Genomic DNA, 16,116 nt, shown 5'->3' on the forward strand with positions numbered 1-16,116 from the left:
CCATCCAGGTATCCCGCCTGCAGTAGACGGAATGTGGCAATGGAACGCTGGCTGCGCGTGTCATAATAGGCTCTGAGCCTTTATATACCTGCGCACAGCAGCAGCCACCTTCAGTCTGCTGCTGGACAGCCAGCAGCAGCAGCAGCAGGAGAGGTAATTAATCAGCAACCCTCCTGCTAAGGGCAGACAGCTGCTCGTTCCACCCCCCCCCCCGCCTTAATTGGTTCTCCTCCCTTCCAACGGTGTTGAGGCGGGTGGGAACAGCCGGGGGTTGAGGGTACTGTGCTAAAAGAGGTGGAGTTATGCAGATCTAAAACGCGTGGATTGCAGCAGCAGCAAGCCGAAAAGTGCAGGCATGTGAGGGATCTAGAGGTTGACAGCATGTCTTCTTAACGGGAGTCCAGGTGGCCATCTCCACAAATGGACTTTTCAGAATCCTTGGGTGGCACCGTAGTCGGAAACCAATTCTGGTTATCGCTTCTCGGCCTTTTGGCTAAGATCAAGTGTAGTATCTGTTCTTATCAGTTTAATATCTGATACGTCCCCTATCTGGGGACCATATATTAAATGGATTTTTAGAACAGGGAGATGGAAAAAGAGCTTGCTCTGTCCACTCCACGCATTGACCTGGTATTGCAGTATCTCCAGGACCGGTGCACCCCTTCTTTAATGCAGTTTCTAAAATCAGAAAGAATTGAATTCAATGCTTTTTGTTCATTTGGCTTGTTTGTCGGATTTTGGGATGGACTCTTTGGCTTTGCTTTTCTTCTCCTCATTGGATTTTTCATGTTAAAAGTTGCAGAAGCCAGATGACAAGCTCATTTTGGTTCAACTTCAGCAACTGTGCATTGCATTGCCATGTAATGTAATGCAATGCTATCTATCTAGCTCTCCCTCTATACTTCCTTTTGGATAAACAGACATATTAGGCAAGCATTTTGGAGCTTTCACCTAAATAACTACAGGTGGTGAGATAAGCTGCACAATATAATTGACCTTTCAGTATATTGTTGCACACACACCATCTATTTAGCAAATGCCCTTGTTATCAACAGCAGCCTTTTAAACTCACCTGAGCTAACAGGTATGTGAGCTGGTTACTCTGCTGCGCTTAAAATTTCTTTTTTGGTTTGCTACAATGCCTTTTCTGAAACGTTGTCTCCCTCTGCTGGAACACTGACTTCTTTCATTTAATGCCTGCAGACTATAAAAGAGAAACCAACCCAAAAAGTTTGGTTGATTAGTCTGTGGCATTCTTTTAAACTGTTGCTTATGGCGGTCTCTGTGAGCTTCTCAGTGACATTCAGCCATCCAGGTATCCCGCCTGCAGTAGACGGAATGTGGCAATGGAACGCTGGCTGCGCGTGTCATAATAGGCTCTGAGCCTTTATATACCTGCGCACAGCAGCAGCCACCTTCAGTCTGCTGCTGGACAGCCAGCAGCAGCAGCAGCAGGAGAGGTAATTAATCAGCAACCCTCCTGCTAAGGGCAGACAGCTGCTCGTTCCACCCCCCCCCCCCCCGCCTTAATTGGTTCTCCTCCCTTCCAACGGTGTTGAGGCGGGTGGGAACAGCCGGGGGTTGAGGGTACTGTGCTAAAAGAGGTGGAGTTATGCAGATCTAAAACGCGTGGATTGCAGCAGCAGCAAGCCGAAAAGTGCAGGCATGTGAGGGATCTAGAGGTTGACAGCATGTCTTCTTAACGGGAGTCCAGGTGGCCATCTCCACAAATGGACTTTTCAGAATCCTTGGGTGGCACCGTAGTCGGAAACCAATTCTGGTTATCGCTTCTCGGCCTTTTGGCTAAGATCAAGTGTAGTATCTGTTCTTATCAGTTTAATATCTGATACGTCCCCTATCTGGGGACCATATATTAAATGGATTTTTAGAACAGGGAGATGGAAAAAGAGCTTGCTCTGTCCACTCCACGCATTGACCTGGTATTGCAGTATCTCCAGGACCGGTGCACCCCTTCTTTAATGCAGTTTCTAAAATCAGAAAGAATTGAATTCAATGCTTTTTGTTCATTTGGCTTGTTTGTCGGATTTTGGGATGGACTCTTTGGCTTTGCTTTTCTTCTCCTCATTGGATTTTTCATGTTAAAAGTTGCAGAAGCCAGATGACAAGCTCATTTTGGTTCAACTTCAGCAACTGTGCATTGCATTGCCATGTAATGTAATGCAATGCTATCTATCTAGCTCTCCCTCTATACTTCCTTTTGGATAAACAGACATATTAGGCAAGCATTTTGGAGCTTTCACCTAAATAACTACAGGTGGTGAGATAAGCTGCACAATATAATTGACCTTTCAGTATATTGTTGCACACACACCATCTATTTAGCAAATGCCCTTGTTATCAACAGCAGCCTTTTAAACTCACCTGAGCTAACAGGTATGTGAGCTGGTTACTCTGCTGCGCTTAAAATTTCTTTTTTGGTTTGCTACAATGCCTTTTCTGAAACGTTGTCTCCCTCTGCTGGAACACTGACTTCTTTCATTTAATGCCTGCAGACTATAAAAGAGAAACCAACCCAAAAAGTTTGGTTGATTAGTCTGTGGCATTCTTTTAAACTGTTGCTTATGGCGGTCTCTGTGAGCTTCTCAGTGACATTCAGCCATCCAGGTATCCCGCCTGCAGTAGACGGAATGTGGCAATGGAACGCTGGCTGCGCGTGTCATAATAGGCTCTGAGCCTTTATATACCTGTGCACAGCAGCAGCCACCTTCAGACTGCTGCTGGACAGCCAGCAGCAGCAGCAGCAGGAGAGGTAATTAATCAGCAACCCTCTTGCTAAGGGTAGACAGCTGCTCGTTCCACCCCCCCCCGCCTTAATTGGTTCTCCTCCCTTCCAACGGTGTTGAGGCGGGTGGGAACAGCCGGGGGTTGAGGGTACTGTGCTAAAAGAGGTGGAGTTATGCAGATCTAAAACGCGTGGATTGCAGCAGCAGCAAGCCGAAAAGTGCAGGCATGTGAGGGATCTAGAGGTTGACAGCATGTCTTCTTAACGGGAGTCCAGGTGGCCATCTCCACAAATGGACTTTTCAGAATCCTTGGGTGGCACCGTAGTCGGAAACCAATTCTGGTTATCGCTTCTCGGCCTTTTGGCTAAGATCAAGTGTAGTATCTGTTCTTATCAGTTTAATATCTGATACGTCCCCTATCTGGGGACCATATATTAAATGGATTTTTAGAACAGGGAGATGGAAAAAGAGCTTGCTCTGTCCACTCCACGCATTGACCTGGTATTGCAGTATCTCCAGGACCGGTGCACCCCTTCTTTAATGCAGTTTCTAAAATCAGAAAGAATTGAATTCAATGCTTTTTGTTAATTTGGCTTGTTTGTCGGATTTTGGGATGGACTCTTTGGCTTTGCTTTTCTTCTCCTCATTGGATTTTTCATGTTAAAAGTTGCAGAAGCCAGATGACAAGCTCATTTTGGTTCAACTTCAGCAACTGTGCATTGCATTGCCATGTAATGTAATGCAATGCTATCTATCTAGCTCTCCCTCTATACTTCCTTTTGGATAAACAGACATATTAGGCAAGCATTTTGGAGCTTTCATCTAAATAACTACAGGTGGTGAGATAAGCTGCACAATATAATTGACCTTTCAGTATATTGTTGCACACACACCATCTATTTAGCAAATGCCCTTGTTATCAACAGCAGCCTTTTAAACTCACCTGAGCTAACAGGTATGTGAGCTGGTTACTCTGCTGCGCTTAAAATTTCTTTTTTGGTTTGCTACAATGCCTTTTCTGAAACGTTGTCTTCCTCTGCTGGAACACTGACTTCTTTCATTTAATGCCTGCAGACTATAAAAGAGAAACCAACCCAAAAAGTTTGGTTGATTAGTCTGTGGCATTCTTTTAAACTGTTGCTTATGGCGGTCTCTGTGAACTTCTCAGTGACATTCAGCCATCCAGGTATCCCGCCTGCAGTAGACGGAATGTGGCAATGGAACGCTGGCTGCGCGTGTCATAATAGGCTCTGAGCCTTTATATACCTGCGCACAGCAGCAGCCACCTTCAGTCTGCTGCTGGACAGCCAGCAGCAGCAGCAGCAGGAGAGGTAATTAATCAGCAACCCTCCTGCTAAGGGTAGACAGCTGCTCGTTCCACCCCCCCCCCGCCTTAATTGGTTCTCCTCCCTTCCAACGGTGTTGAGGCGGGTGGGAACAGCCGGGGGTTGAGGGTACTGTGCTAAAAGAGGTGGAGTTATGCAGATCTAAAACGCGTGGATTGCAGCAGCAGCAAGCCGAAAAGTGCAGGCATGTGAGGGATCTAGAGGTTGACAGCATGTCTTCTTAACGGGAGTCCAGGTGGCCATCTCCACAAATGGACTTTTCAGAATCCTTGGGTGGCACCGTAGTCGGAAACCAATTCTGGTTATCGCTTCTCGGCCTTTTGGCTAAGATCAAGTGTAGTATCTGTTCTTATCAGTTTAATATCTGATACGTCCCCTATCTGGGGACCATATATTAAATGGATTTTTAGAACAGGGAGATGGAAAAAGAGCTTGCTCTGTCCATTCCACGCATTGACCTGGTATTGCAGTATCTCCAGGACCGGTGCACCCCTTCTTTAATGCAGTTTCTAAAATCAGAAAGAATTGAATTCAATGCTTTTTGTTCATTTGGCTTGTTTGTCGGATTTTGGGATGGACTCTTTGGCTTTGCTTTTCTTCTCCTCATTGGATTTTTCATGTTAAAAGTTGCAGAAGCCAGATGACAAGCTCATTTTGGTTCAACTTCAGCAACTGTGCATTGCATTGCCATGTAATGTAATGCAATGCTATCTATCTAGCTCTCCCTCTATACTTCCTTTTGGATAAACAGACATATTAGGCAAGCATTTTGGAGCTTTCACCTAAATAACTACAGGTGGTGAGATAAGCTGCACAATATAATTGACCTTTCAGTATATTGTTGCACACACACCATCTATTTAGCAAATGCCCTTGTTATCAACAGCAGCCTTTTAAACTCACCTGAGCTAACAGGTATGTGAGCTGGTTACTCTGCTGCGCTTAAAATTTCTTTTTTGGTTTGCTACAATGCCTTTTCTGAAACGTTGTCTTCCTCTGCTGGAACACTGACTTCTTTCATTTAATGCCTGCAGACTATAAAAGAGAAACCAACCCAAAAAGTTTGGTTGATTAGTCTGTGGCATTCTTTTAAACTGTTGCTTATGGCGGTCTCTGTGAACTTCTCAGTGACATTCAGCCATCCAGGTATCCCGCCTGCAGTAGACGGAATGTGGCAATGGAACGCTGGCTGCGCGTGTCATAATAGGCTCTGAGCCTTTATATACCTGCGCACAGCAGCAGCCACCTTCAGTCTGCTGCTGGACAGCCAGCAGCAGCAGCAGCAGGAGAGGTAATTAATCAGCAACCCTCCTGCTAAGGGTAGACAGCTGCTCGTTCCACCCCCCCCCCGCCTTAATTGGTTCTCCTCCCTTCCAACGGTGTTGAGGCGGGTGGGAACAGCCGGGGGTTGAGGGTACTGTGCTAAAAGACGTGGAGTTATGCAGATCTAAAACGCGTGGATTGCAGCAGCAGCAAGCCGAAAAGTGCAGGCATGTGAGGGATCTAGAGGTTGACAGCATGTCTTCTTAACGGGAGTCCAGGTGGCCATCTCCACAAATGGACTTTTCAGAATCCTTGGGTGGCACCGTAGTCGGAAACCAATTCTGGTTATCGCTTCTCGGCCTTTTGGCTAAGATCAAGTGTAGTATCTGTTCTTATCAGTTTAATATCTGATACGTCCCCTATCTGGGGACCATATATTAAATGGATTTTTAGAACAGGGAGATGGAAAAAGAGCTTGCTCTGTCCATTCCACGCATTGACCTGGTATTGCAGTATCTCCAGGACCGGTGCACCCCTTCTTTAATGCAGTTTCTAAAATCAGAAAGAATTGAATTCAATGCTTTTTGTTCATTTGGCTTGTTTGTCGGATTTTGGGATGGACTCTTTGGCTTTGCTTTTCTTCTCCTCATTGGATTTTTCATGTTAAAAGTTGCAGAAGCCAGATGACAAGCTCATTTTGGTTCAAGTTCAGCAACTGTGCATTGCATTGCCATGTAATGTAATGCAATGCTATCTATCTAGCTCTCCCTCTATACTTCCTTTTGGATAAACAGACATATTAGGCAAGCATTTTGGAGCTTTCACCTAAATAACTACAGGTGGTGAGATAAGCTGCACAATATAATTGACCTTTCAGTATATTGTTGCACACACACCATCTATTTAGCAAATGCCCTTGTTATCAACAGCAGCCTTTTAAACTCACCTGAGCTAACAGGTATGTGAGCTGGTTACTCTGCTGCGCTTAAAATTTCTTTTTTGGTTTGCTACAATGCCTTTTCTGAAACGTTGTCTCCCTCTGCTGGAACACTGACTTCTTTCATTTAATGCCTGCAGACTATAAAAGAGAAACCAACCCAAAAAGTTTGGTTGATTAGTCTGTGGCATTCTTTTAAACTGTTGCTTATGGCGGTCTCTGTGAGCTTCTCAGTGACATTCAGCCATCCAGGTATCCCGCCTGCAGTAGACGGAATGTGGCAATGGAACGCTGGCTGCGCGTGTCATAATAGGCTCTGAGCCTTTATATACCTGCGCACAGCAGCAGCCACCTTCAGTCTGCTGCTGGACAGCCAGCAGCAGCAGCAGCAGGAGAGGTAATTAATCAGCAACCCTCCTGCTAAGGGTAGACAGCTGCTCGTTCCACCCCCCCCCCCCCCGCCTTAATTGGTTCTCCTCCCTTCCAACGGTGTTGAGGCGGGTGGGAACAGCCGGGGGTTGAGGGTACTGTGCTAAAAGAGGTGGAGTTATGCAGATCTAAAACGCGTGGATTGCAGCAGCAGCAAGCCGAAAAGTGCAGGCATGTGAGGGATCTAGAGGTTGACAGCATGTCTTCTTAACGGGAGTCCAGGTGGCCATCTCCACAAATGGACTTTTCAGAATCCTTGGGTGGCACCGTAGTCGGAAACCAATTCTGGTTATCGCTTCTCGGCCTTTTGGCTAAGATCAAGTGTAGTATCTGTTCTTATCAGTTTAATATCTGATACGTAAACTATCTGGGGACCATATATTAAATGGATTTTTAGAACAGGGAGATGGAAAAAGAGCTTGCTCTGTCCACTCCACGCATTGACCTGGTATTGCAGTATCTCCAGGACCGGTGCACCCCTTCTTTAATGCAGTTTCTAAAATCAGAAAGAATTGAATTCAATGCTTTTTGTTCATTTGGCTTGTTTGTCGGATTTTGGGATGGACTCTTTGGCTTTGCTTTTCTTCTCCTCATTGGATTTTTCATGTTAAAAGTTGCAGAAGCCAGATGACAAGCTCATTTTGGTTCAACTTCAGCAACTGTGCATTGCATTGCCATGTAATGTAATGCAATGCTATCTATCTAGCTCTCCCTCTATACTTCCTTTTGGATAAACAGACATATTAGGCAAGCATTTTGGAGCTTTCACCTAAATAACTACAGGTGGTGAGATAAGCTGCACAATATAATTGACCTTTCAGTATATTGTTGCACACACACCATCTATTTAGCAAATGCCCTTGTTATCAACAGCAGCCTTTTAAACTCACCTGAGCTAACAGGTATGTGAGCTGGTTACTCTGCTGCGCTTAAAATTTCTTTTTTGGTTTGCTACAATGCCTTTTCTGAAACGTTGTCTCCCTCTGCTGGAACACTGACTTCTTTCATTTAATGCCTGCAGACTATAAAAGAGAAACCAACCCAAAAAGTTTGGCTGATTAGTCTGTGGCATTCTTTTAAACTGTTGCTTATGGCGGTCTCTGTGAACTTCTCAGTGACATTCAGCCATCCAGGTATCCCGCCTGCAGTAGACGGAATGTGGCAATGGAACGCTGGCTGCGCGTGTCATAATAGGCTCTGAGCCTTTATATACCTGCGCACAGCAGCAGCCACCTTCAGTCTGCTGCTGGACAGCCAGCAGCAGCAGCAGCAGGAGAGGTAATTAATCAGCAACCCTCCTGCTAAGGGTAGACAGCTGCTCGTTCCACCCCCCCCCCGCCTTAATTGGTTCTCCTCCCTTCCAACGGTGTTGAGGCGGGTGGGAACAGCCGGGGGTTGAGGGTACTGTGCTAAAAGAGGTGGAGTTATGCAGATCTAAAACGCGTGGATTGCAGCAGCAGCAAGCCGAAAAGTGCAGGCATGTGAGGGATCTAGAGGTTGACAGCATGTCTTCTTAACGGGAGTCCAGGTGGCCATCTCCACAAATGGACTTTTCAGAATCCTTGGGTGGCACCGTAGTCGGAAACCAATTCTGGTTATCGCTTCTCGGCCTTTTGGCTAAGATCAAGTGTAGTATCTGTTCTTATCAGTTTAATATCTGATACGTCCCCTATCTGGGGACCATATATTAAATGGATTTTTAGAACAGGGAGATGGAAAAAGAGCTTGCTCTGTCCATTCCACGCATTGACCTGGTATTGCAGTATCTCCAGGACCGGTGCACCCCTTCTTTAATGCAGTTTCTAAAATCAGAAAGAATTGAATTCAATGCTTTTTGTTCATTTGGCTTGTTTGTCGGATTTTGGGATGGACTCTTTGGCTTTGCTTTTCTTCTCCTCATTGGATTTTTCATGTTAAAAGTTGCAGAAGCCAGATGACAAGCTCATTTTGGTTCAACTTCAGCAACTGTGCATTGCATTGCCATGTAATGTAATGCAATGCTATCTATCTAGCTCTCCCTCTATACTTCCTTTTGGATAAACAGACATATTAGGCAAGCATTTTGGAGCTTTCACCTAAATAACTACAGGTGGTGAGATAAGCTGCACAATATAATTGACCTTTCAGTATATTGTTGCACACACACCATCTATTTAGCAAATGCCCTTGTTATCAACAGCAGCCTTTTAAACTCACCTGAGCTAACAGGTATGTGAGCTGGTTACTCTGCTGCGCTTAAAATTTCTTTTTTGGTTTGCTACAATGCCTTTTCTGAAACGTTGTCTTCCTCTGCTGGAACACTGACTTCTTTCATTTAATGCCTGCAGACTATAAAAGAGAAACCAACCCAAAAAGTTTGGTTGATTAGTCTGTGGCATTCTTTTAAACTGTTGCTTATGGCGGTCTCTGTGAACTTCTCAGTGACATTCAGCCATCCAGGTATCCCGCCTGCAGTAGACGGAATGTGGCAATGGAACGCTGGCTGCGCGTGTCATAATAGGCTCTGAGCCTTTATATACCTGCGCACAGCAGCAGCCACCTTCAGTCTGCTGCTGGACAGCCAGCAGCAGCAGCAGCAGGAGAGGTAATTAATCAGCAACCCTCCTGCTAAGGGTAGACAGCTGCTCGTTCCACCCCCCCCCCGCCTTAATTGGTTCTCCTCCCTTCCAACGGTGTTGAGGCGGGTGGGAACAGCCGGGGGTTGAGGGTACTGTGCTAAAAGACGTGGAGTTATGCAGATCTAAAACGCGTGGATTGCAGCAGCAGCAAGCCGAAAAGTGCAGGCATGTGAGGGATCTAGAGGTTGACAGCATGTCTTCTTAACGGGAGTCCAGGTGGCCATCTCCACAAATGGACTTTTCAGAATCCTTGGGTGGCACCGTAGTCGGAAACCAATTCTGGTTATCGCTTCTCGGCCTTTTGGCTAAGATCAAGTGTAGTATCTGTTCTTATCAGTTTAATATCTGATACGTCCCCTATCTGGGGACCATATATTAAATGGATTTTTAGAACAGGGAGATGGAAAAAGAGCTTGCTCTGTCCATTCCACGCATTGACCTGGTATTGCAGTATCTCCAGGACCGGTGCACCCCTTCTTTAATGCAGTTTCTAAAATCAGAAAGAATTGAATTCAATGCTTTTTGTTCATTTGGCTTGTTTGTCGGATTTTGGGATGGACTCTTTGGCTTTGCTTTTCTTCTCCTCATTGGATTTTTCATGTTAAAAGTTGCAGAAGCCAGATGACAAGCTCATTTTGGTTCAAGTTCAGCAACTGTGCATTGCATTGCCATGTAATGTAATGCAATGCTATCTATCTAGCTCTCCCTCTATACTTCCTTTTGGATAAACAGACATATTAGGCAAGCATTTTGGAGCTTTCACCTAAATAACTACAGGTGGTGAGATAAGCTGCACAATATAATTGACCTTTCAGTATATTGTTGCACACACACCATCTATTTAGCAAATGCCCTTGTTATCAACAGCAGCCTTTTAAACTCACCTGAGCTAACAGGTATGTGAGCTGGTTACTCTGCTGCGCTTAAAATTTCTTTTTTGGTTTGCTACAATGCCTTTTCTGAAACGTTGTCTCCCTCTGCTGGAACACTGACTTCTTTCATTTAATGCCTGCAGACTATAAAAGAGAAACCAACCCAAAAAGTTTGGTTGATTAGTCTGTGGCATTCTTTTAAACTGTTGCTTATGGCGGTCTCTGTGAGCTTCTCAGTGACATTCAGCCATCCAGGTATCCCGCCTGCAGTAGACGGAATGTGGCAATGGAACGCTGGCTGCGCGTGTCATAATAGGCTCTGAGCCTTTATATACCTGCGCACAGCAGCAGCCACCTTCAGTCTGCTGCTGGACAGCCAGCAGCAGCAGCAGCAGGAGAGGTAATTAATCAGCAACCCTCCTGCTAAGGGTAGACAGCTGCTCGTTCCACCCCCCCCCCCCCGCCTTAATTGGTTCTCCTCCCTTCCAACGGTGTTGAGGCGGGTGGGAACAGCCGGGGGTTGAGGGTACTGTGCTAAAAGAGGTGGAGTTATGCAGATCTAAAACGCGTGGATTGCAGCAGCAGCAAGCCGAAAAGTGCAGGCATGTGAGGGATCTAGAGGTTGACAGCATGTCTTCTTAACGGGAGTCCAGGTGGCCATCTCCACAAATGGACTTTTCAGAATCCTTGGGTGGCACCGTAGTCGGAAACCAATTCTGGTTATCGCTTCTCGGCCTTTTGGCTAAGATCAAGTGTAGTATCTGTTCTTATCAGTTTAATATCTGATACGTAAACTATCTGGGGACCATATATTAAATGGATTTTTAGAACAGGGAGATGGAAAAAGAGCTTGCTCTGTCCACTCCACGCATTGACCTGGTATTGCAGTATCTCCAGGACCGGTGCACCCCTTCTTTAATGCAGTTTCTAAAATCAGAAAGAATTGAATTCAATGCTTTTTGTTCATTTGGCTTGTTTGTCGGATTTTGGGATGGACTCTTTGGCTTTGCTTTTCTTCTCCTCATTGGATTTTTCATGTTAAAAGTTGCAGAAGCCAGATGACAAGCTCATTTTGGTTCAACTTCAGCAACTGTGCATTGCATTGCCATGTAATGTAATGCAATGCTATCTATCTAGCTCTCCCTCTATACTTCCTTTTGGATAAACAGACATATTAGGCAAGCATTTTGGAGCTTTCACCTAAATAACTACAGGTGGTGAGATAAGCTGCACAATATAATTGACCTTTCAGTATATTGTTGCACACACACCATCTATTTAGCAAATGCCCTTGTTATCAACAGCAGCCTTTTAAACTCACCTGAGCTAACAGGTATGTGAGCTGGTTACTCTGCTGCGCTTAAAATTTCTTTTTTGGTTTGCTACAATGCCTTTTCTGAAACGTTGTCTCCCTCTGCTGGAACACTGACTTCTTTCATTTAATGCCTGCAGACTATAAAAGAGAAACCAACCCAAAAAGTTTGGCTGATTAGTCTGTGGCATTCTTTTAAACTGTTGCTTATGGCGGTCTCTGTGAGCTTCTCAGTGACATTCAGCCATCCAGGTATCCCGCCTGCAGTAGACGGAATGTGGCAATGGAACGCTGGCTGCGCGTGTCATAATAGGCTCTGAGCCTTTATATACCTGCGCACAGCAGCAGCCACCTTCAGTCTGCTGCTGGACAGCCAGCAGCAGCAGCAGCAGGAGAGGTAATTAATCAGCAACCCTCCTGCTAAGGGTAGACAGCTGCTCGTTCCACCCCCCCCCCCCCGCCTTAATTGGTTCTCCTCCCTTCCAACGGTGTTGAGGCGGGTGGGAACAGCTGGGGGTTGAGGGTACTGTGCTAAAAGAGGTGGAGTTATGCAGATCTAAAACGCGTGGATTGCAGCAGCAGCAAGCCGAAAAGTGCAGGCATGTGAGGGATCTAGAGGTTGACAGCATGTCTTCTTAACGGGAGTCCAGGTGGCCATCTCCACAAATGGACTTTTCAGAATCCTTGGGTGGCACCGTAGTCGGAAACCAATTCTGGTTATCGCTTCTCGGCCTTTTGGCTAAGATCAAGTGTAGTATCTGTTCTTATCAGTTTAATATCTGATACGTCCCCTATCTGGGGACCATATATTAAATGGATTTTTAGAACAGGGAGATGGAAAAAGAGCTTGCTCTGTCCACTCCACGCATTGACCTGGTATTGCAGTATCTCCAGGACCGGTGCACCCCTTCTTTAATGCAGTTTCTAAAATCAGAAAGAATTGAATTCAATGCTTTTTGTTCATTTGGCTTGTTTGTCGGATTTTGGGATGGACTCTTTGGCTTTGCTTTTCTTCTCCTCATTGGATTTTTCATGTTAAAAGTTGCAGAAGCCAGATGACAAGCTCAATTTGGTTCAACTTCAGCAACTGTGCATTGCATTGCCATGTAATGTAATGCAATGCTATCTATCTAGCTCTCCCTCTATACTTCCTTTTGGATAAACAGACATATTAGGCAAGCATTTTGGAGCTTTCACCTAAATAACTACAGGTGGTGAGATAAGCTGCACAATATAATTGACCTTTCAGTATATTGTTGCACACACACCATCTATTTAGCAAATGCCCTTGTTATCAACAGCAGCCTTTTAAACTCACCTGAGCTAACAGGTATGTGAGCTGGTTACTCTGCTGCGCTTAAAATTTCTTTTTTGGTTTGCTACAATGCCTTTTCTGAAACGTTGTCTCCCTCTGCTGGAACACTGACTTCTTTCATTTAATGCCTGCAGACTATAAAAGAGAAACCAACCCAAAAAGTTTGGTTGATTAGTCTGTGGCATTCTTTTAAACTGTTGCTTATGGCGGTCTCTGTGAGCTTCTCAGTGACATTCAGCCATCCAGGTATCCCGCCTGCAGTAGACGGAATGGGGCAATGGAACGCTGGCTGCGCGTGTCATAATAGGCTCTGAGCCTTTATATACCTGCGCACAGCAGCAGCCACCTTCAGTCTGCTGCTGGACAGCCAGCAGCAGCAGCAGCAGCAGGAGAGGTAATTAATCAGCAACCCTCCTGCTAAGGGTAGACAGCTGCTCGTTCCACCCCCCCCCGCCTTAATTGGTTCTCCTCCCTTCCAACGGTGTTGAGGCGGGTGGGAACAGCCGGGGGTTGAGGGTACTGTGCTAAAAGAGGTGGAGTTATGCAGATCTAAAACGCGTGGATTGCAGCAGCAGCAAGCCGAAAAGTGCAGGCATGTGAGGGATCTAGAGGTTGACAGCATGTCTTCTTAACGGGAGTCCAGGTGGCCATCTCCACAAATGGACTTTTCAGAATCCTTGGGTGGCACCGTAGTCGGAAACCAATTCTGGTTATCGCTTCTCGGCCTTTTGGCTAAGATCAAGTGTAGTATCTGTTCTTATCAGTTTAATATCTGATACGTCCCCTATCTGGGGACCATATATTAAATGGATTTTTAGAACAGGGAGATGGAAAAAGAGCTTGCTCTGTCCACTCCACGCATTGACCTGGTATTGCAGTATCTCCAGGACCGGTGTACCCCTTCTTTAATGCAGTTTCTAAAATCAGAAAGAATTGAATTCAATGCTTTTTGTTCATTTGGCTTGTTTGTCGGATTTTGGGATGGACTCTTTGGCTTTGCTTTTCTTCTCCTCATTGGATTTTTCATGTTAAAAGTTGCAGAAGCCAGATGACAAGCTCATTTTGGTTCAACTTCAGCAACTGTGCATTGCATTGCCATGTAATGTAATGCAATGCTATCTATCTAGCTCTCCCTCTATACTTCCTTTTGGATAAACAGACATATTAGGCAAGCATTTTGGAGCTTTCACCTAAATAACTACAGGTGGTGAGATAAGCTGCACAATATAATTGACCTTTCAGTATATTGTTGCACACACACCATCTATTTAGCAAATGCCCTTGTTATCAACAGCAGCCTTTTAAACTCACCTGAGCTAACAGGTATGTGAGCTGGTTACTCTGCTGCGCTTAAAATTTCTTTTTTGGTTTGCTACAATGCCTTTTCTGAAACGTTGTCTCCCTCTGCTGGAACACTGACTTCTTTCATTTAATGCCTGCAGACTATAAAAGAGAAACCAACCCAAAAAGTTTGGTTGATTAGTCTGTGGCATTCTTTTAAACTGTTGCTTATGGCGGTCTCTGTGAGCTTCTCAGTGACATTCAGCCATCCAGGTATCCCGCCTGCAGTAGACGGAATGTGGCAATGGAACGCTGGCTGCGCGTGTCATAATAGGCTCTGAGCCTTTATATACCTGCGCACAGCAGCAGCCACCTTCAGTCTGCTGCTGGACAGCCAGCAGCAGCAGCAGCAGCAGGAGAGGTAATTAATCAGCAACCCTCCTGCTAAGGGTAGACAGCTGCTCGTTCCACCCCCCCACCCCCCCGCCTTAATTGGTTCTCCTCCCTTCCAACGGTGTTGAGGCGGGTGGGAACAGCCGGGGGTTGAGGGTACTGTGCTAAAAGAGGTGGAGTTATGCAGATCTAAAACGCGTGGATTGCAGCAGCAGCAAGCCGAAAAGTGCAGGCATGTGAGGGATCTAGAGGTTGACAGCATGTCTTCTTAACGGGAGTCCAGGTGGCCATCTCCACAAATGGACTTTTCAGAATCCTTGGGTGGCACCGTAGTCGGAAACCAATTCTGGTTATCGCTTCTCGGCCTTTTGGCTAAGATCAAGTGTAGTATCTGTTCTTATCAGTTTAATATCTGATACGTCCCCTATCTGGGGACCATATATTAAATGGATTTTTAGAACAGGGAGATGGAAAAAGAGCTTGCTCTGTCCACTCCACGCATTGACCTGGTATTGCAGTATCTCCAGGACCGGTGCACCCCTTCTTTAATGCAGTTTCTAAAATCAGAAAGAATTGAATTCAATGCTTTTTGTTCATTTGGCTTGTTTGTCGGATTTTGGGATGGACTCTTTGGCTTTGCTTTTCTTCTCCTCATTGGATTTTTCATGTTAAAAGTTGCAGAAGCCAGATGACAAGCTCATTTTGGTTCAACTTCAGCAACTGTGCATTGCATTGCCATGTAATGTAATGCAATGCTATCTATCTAGCTCTCCCTCTATACTTCCTTTTGGATAAACAGACATATTAGGCAAGCATTTTGGAGCTTTCACCTAAATAACTACAGGTGGTGAGATAAGCTGCACAATATAATTGACCTTTCAGTATATTGTTGCACACACACCATCTATTTAGCAAATGCCCTTGTTATCAACAGCAGCCTTTTAAACTCACCTGAGCTAACAGGTATGTGAGCTGGTTACTCTGCTGCGCTTAAAATTTCTTTTTTGGTTTGCTACAATGCCTTTTCTGAAACGTTGTCTCCCTCTGCTGGAATACTGACTTCTTTCATTTAATGCCTGCAGACTATAAAAGAGAAACCAACCCAAAAAGTTTGGTTGATTAGTCTGTGGCATTCTTTTAAACTGTTGCTTATGGCGGTCTCTGTGAGCTTCTCAGTGACATTCAGCCATCCAGGTATCCCGCCTGCAGTAGACGGAATGTGGCAATGGAACGCTGGCTGCGCGTGTCATAATAGGCTCTGAGCCTTTATATACCTGCGCACAGCAGCAGCCACCTTCAGTCTGCTGCTGGACAGCCAGCAGCAGCAGCAGCAGGAGAGGTAATTAATCAGCAACCCTCCTGCTAAGGGTAGACAGCTGCTCGTTCCACCCCCCCCCCCGCCTTAATTGGTTCTCCTCCCTTCCAACGGTGTTGAGGCGGGTGGGAACAGCCGGGGGTTGAGGGTACTGTGCTAAAAGAGGTGGAGTTATGCAGATCTAAAACGCGTGGATTGCAGCAGCAGCAAGCCGAAAAGTGCAGGCATGTGAGGGATCTAGAGGTTGACAGCATGTCTTCTTAACGGGAGTCCAGGTGGCCATCTCCACAA

The 16,116-nt window shown here is 45.6% G+C and overlaps 12 non-coding genes across 12 annotated transcripts; all 12 read left to right on the forward strand.

Moving 5' to 3' along the window:
- Window positions 1–473: 473 nt before the first annotated feature.
- Window positions 474–664, forward strand: LOC141158842 (U2 spliceosomal RNA). Its single transcript, XR_012248863.1, has one exon. It is a non-coding gene; the product is annotated as a U2 spliceosomal RNA (small nuclear RNA).
- Window positions 665–1,783: 1,119 nt separating this feature from the next.
- LOC141158843 (U2 spliceosomal RNA) lies at window positions 1,784–1,974 on the forward strand. The gene has a single exon (XR_012248864.1). It is a non-coding gene; the product is annotated as a U2 spliceosomal RNA (small nuclear RNA).
- Window positions 1,975–3,088: 1,114 nt separating this feature from the next.
- Window positions 3,089–3,279, forward strand: LOC141158844 (U2 spliceosomal RNA). Its single transcript, XR_012248865.1, has one exon. It is a non-coding gene; the product is annotated as a U2 spliceosomal RNA (small nuclear RNA).
- A 1,115-nt stretch (window positions 3,280–4,394) lies between these two features.
- Window positions 4,395–4,585, forward strand: LOC141159604 (U2 spliceosomal RNA). Its single transcript, XR_012249607.1, has one exon. It is a non-coding gene; the product is annotated as a U2 spliceosomal RNA (small nuclear RNA).
- Window positions 4,586–5,700: 1,115 nt separating this feature from the next.
- On the forward strand, window positions 5,701–5,891 carry LOC141159605 (U2 spliceosomal RNA). The gene has a single exon (XR_012249608.1). It is a non-coding gene; the product is annotated as a U2 spliceosomal RNA (small nuclear RNA).
- Window positions 5,892–7,010: 1,119 nt separating this feature from the next.
- LOC141160078 (U2 spliceosomal RNA) lies at window positions 7,011–7,201 on the forward strand. The gene has a single exon (XR_012250065.1). It is a non-coding gene; the product is annotated as a U2 spliceosomal RNA (small nuclear RNA).
- A 1,115-nt stretch (window positions 7,202–8,316) lies between these two features.
- Window positions 8,317–8,507, forward strand: LOC141159606 (U2 spliceosomal RNA). Its single transcript, XR_012249609.1, has one exon. It is a non-coding gene; the product is annotated as a U2 spliceosomal RNA (small nuclear RNA).
- A 1,115-nt stretch (window positions 8,508–9,622) lies between these two features.
- LOC141159607 (U2 spliceosomal RNA) lies at window positions 9,623–9,813 on the forward strand. Its single transcript, XR_012249610.1, has one exon. It is a non-coding gene; the product is annotated as a U2 spliceosomal RNA (small nuclear RNA).
- A 1,118-nt stretch (window positions 9,814–10,931) lies between these two features.
- Window positions 10,932–11,122, forward strand: LOC141160079 (U2 spliceosomal RNA). The gene has a single exon (XR_012250066.1). It is a non-coding gene; the product is annotated as a U2 spliceosomal RNA (small nuclear RNA).
- A 1,118-nt stretch (window positions 11,123–12,240) lies between these two features.
- Window positions 12,241–12,431, forward strand: LOC141158845 (U2 spliceosomal RNA). The gene has a single exon (XR_012248866.1). It is a non-coding gene; the product is annotated as a U2 spliceosomal RNA (small nuclear RNA).
- Window positions 12,432–13,548: 1,117 nt separating this feature from the next.
- Window positions 13,549–13,739, forward strand: LOC141159626 (U2 spliceosomal RNA). Its single transcript, XR_012249629.1, has one exon. It is a non-coding gene; the product is annotated as a U2 spliceosomal RNA (small nuclear RNA).
- Window positions 13,740–14,862: 1,123 nt separating this feature from the next.
- On the forward strand, window positions 14,863–15,053 carry LOC141158846 (U2 spliceosomal RNA). The gene has a single exon (XR_012248867.1). It is a non-coding gene; the product is annotated as a U2 spliceosomal RNA (small nuclear RNA).
- Window positions 15,054–16,116: the final 1,063 nt, after the last annotated feature.

This window comes from Phyllobates terribilis, unplaced genomic scaffold (assembly GCF_046119375.1).
Source record: "Phyllobates terribilis strain yellow unplaced genomic scaffold, ASM4611937v1 Scaffold_8__6_contigs__length_399053987, whole genome shotgun sequence".
Taxonomy (NCBI): domain Eukaryota; kingdom Metazoa; phylum Chordata; class Amphibia; order Anura; family Dendrobatidae; genus Phyllobates; species Phyllobates terribilis.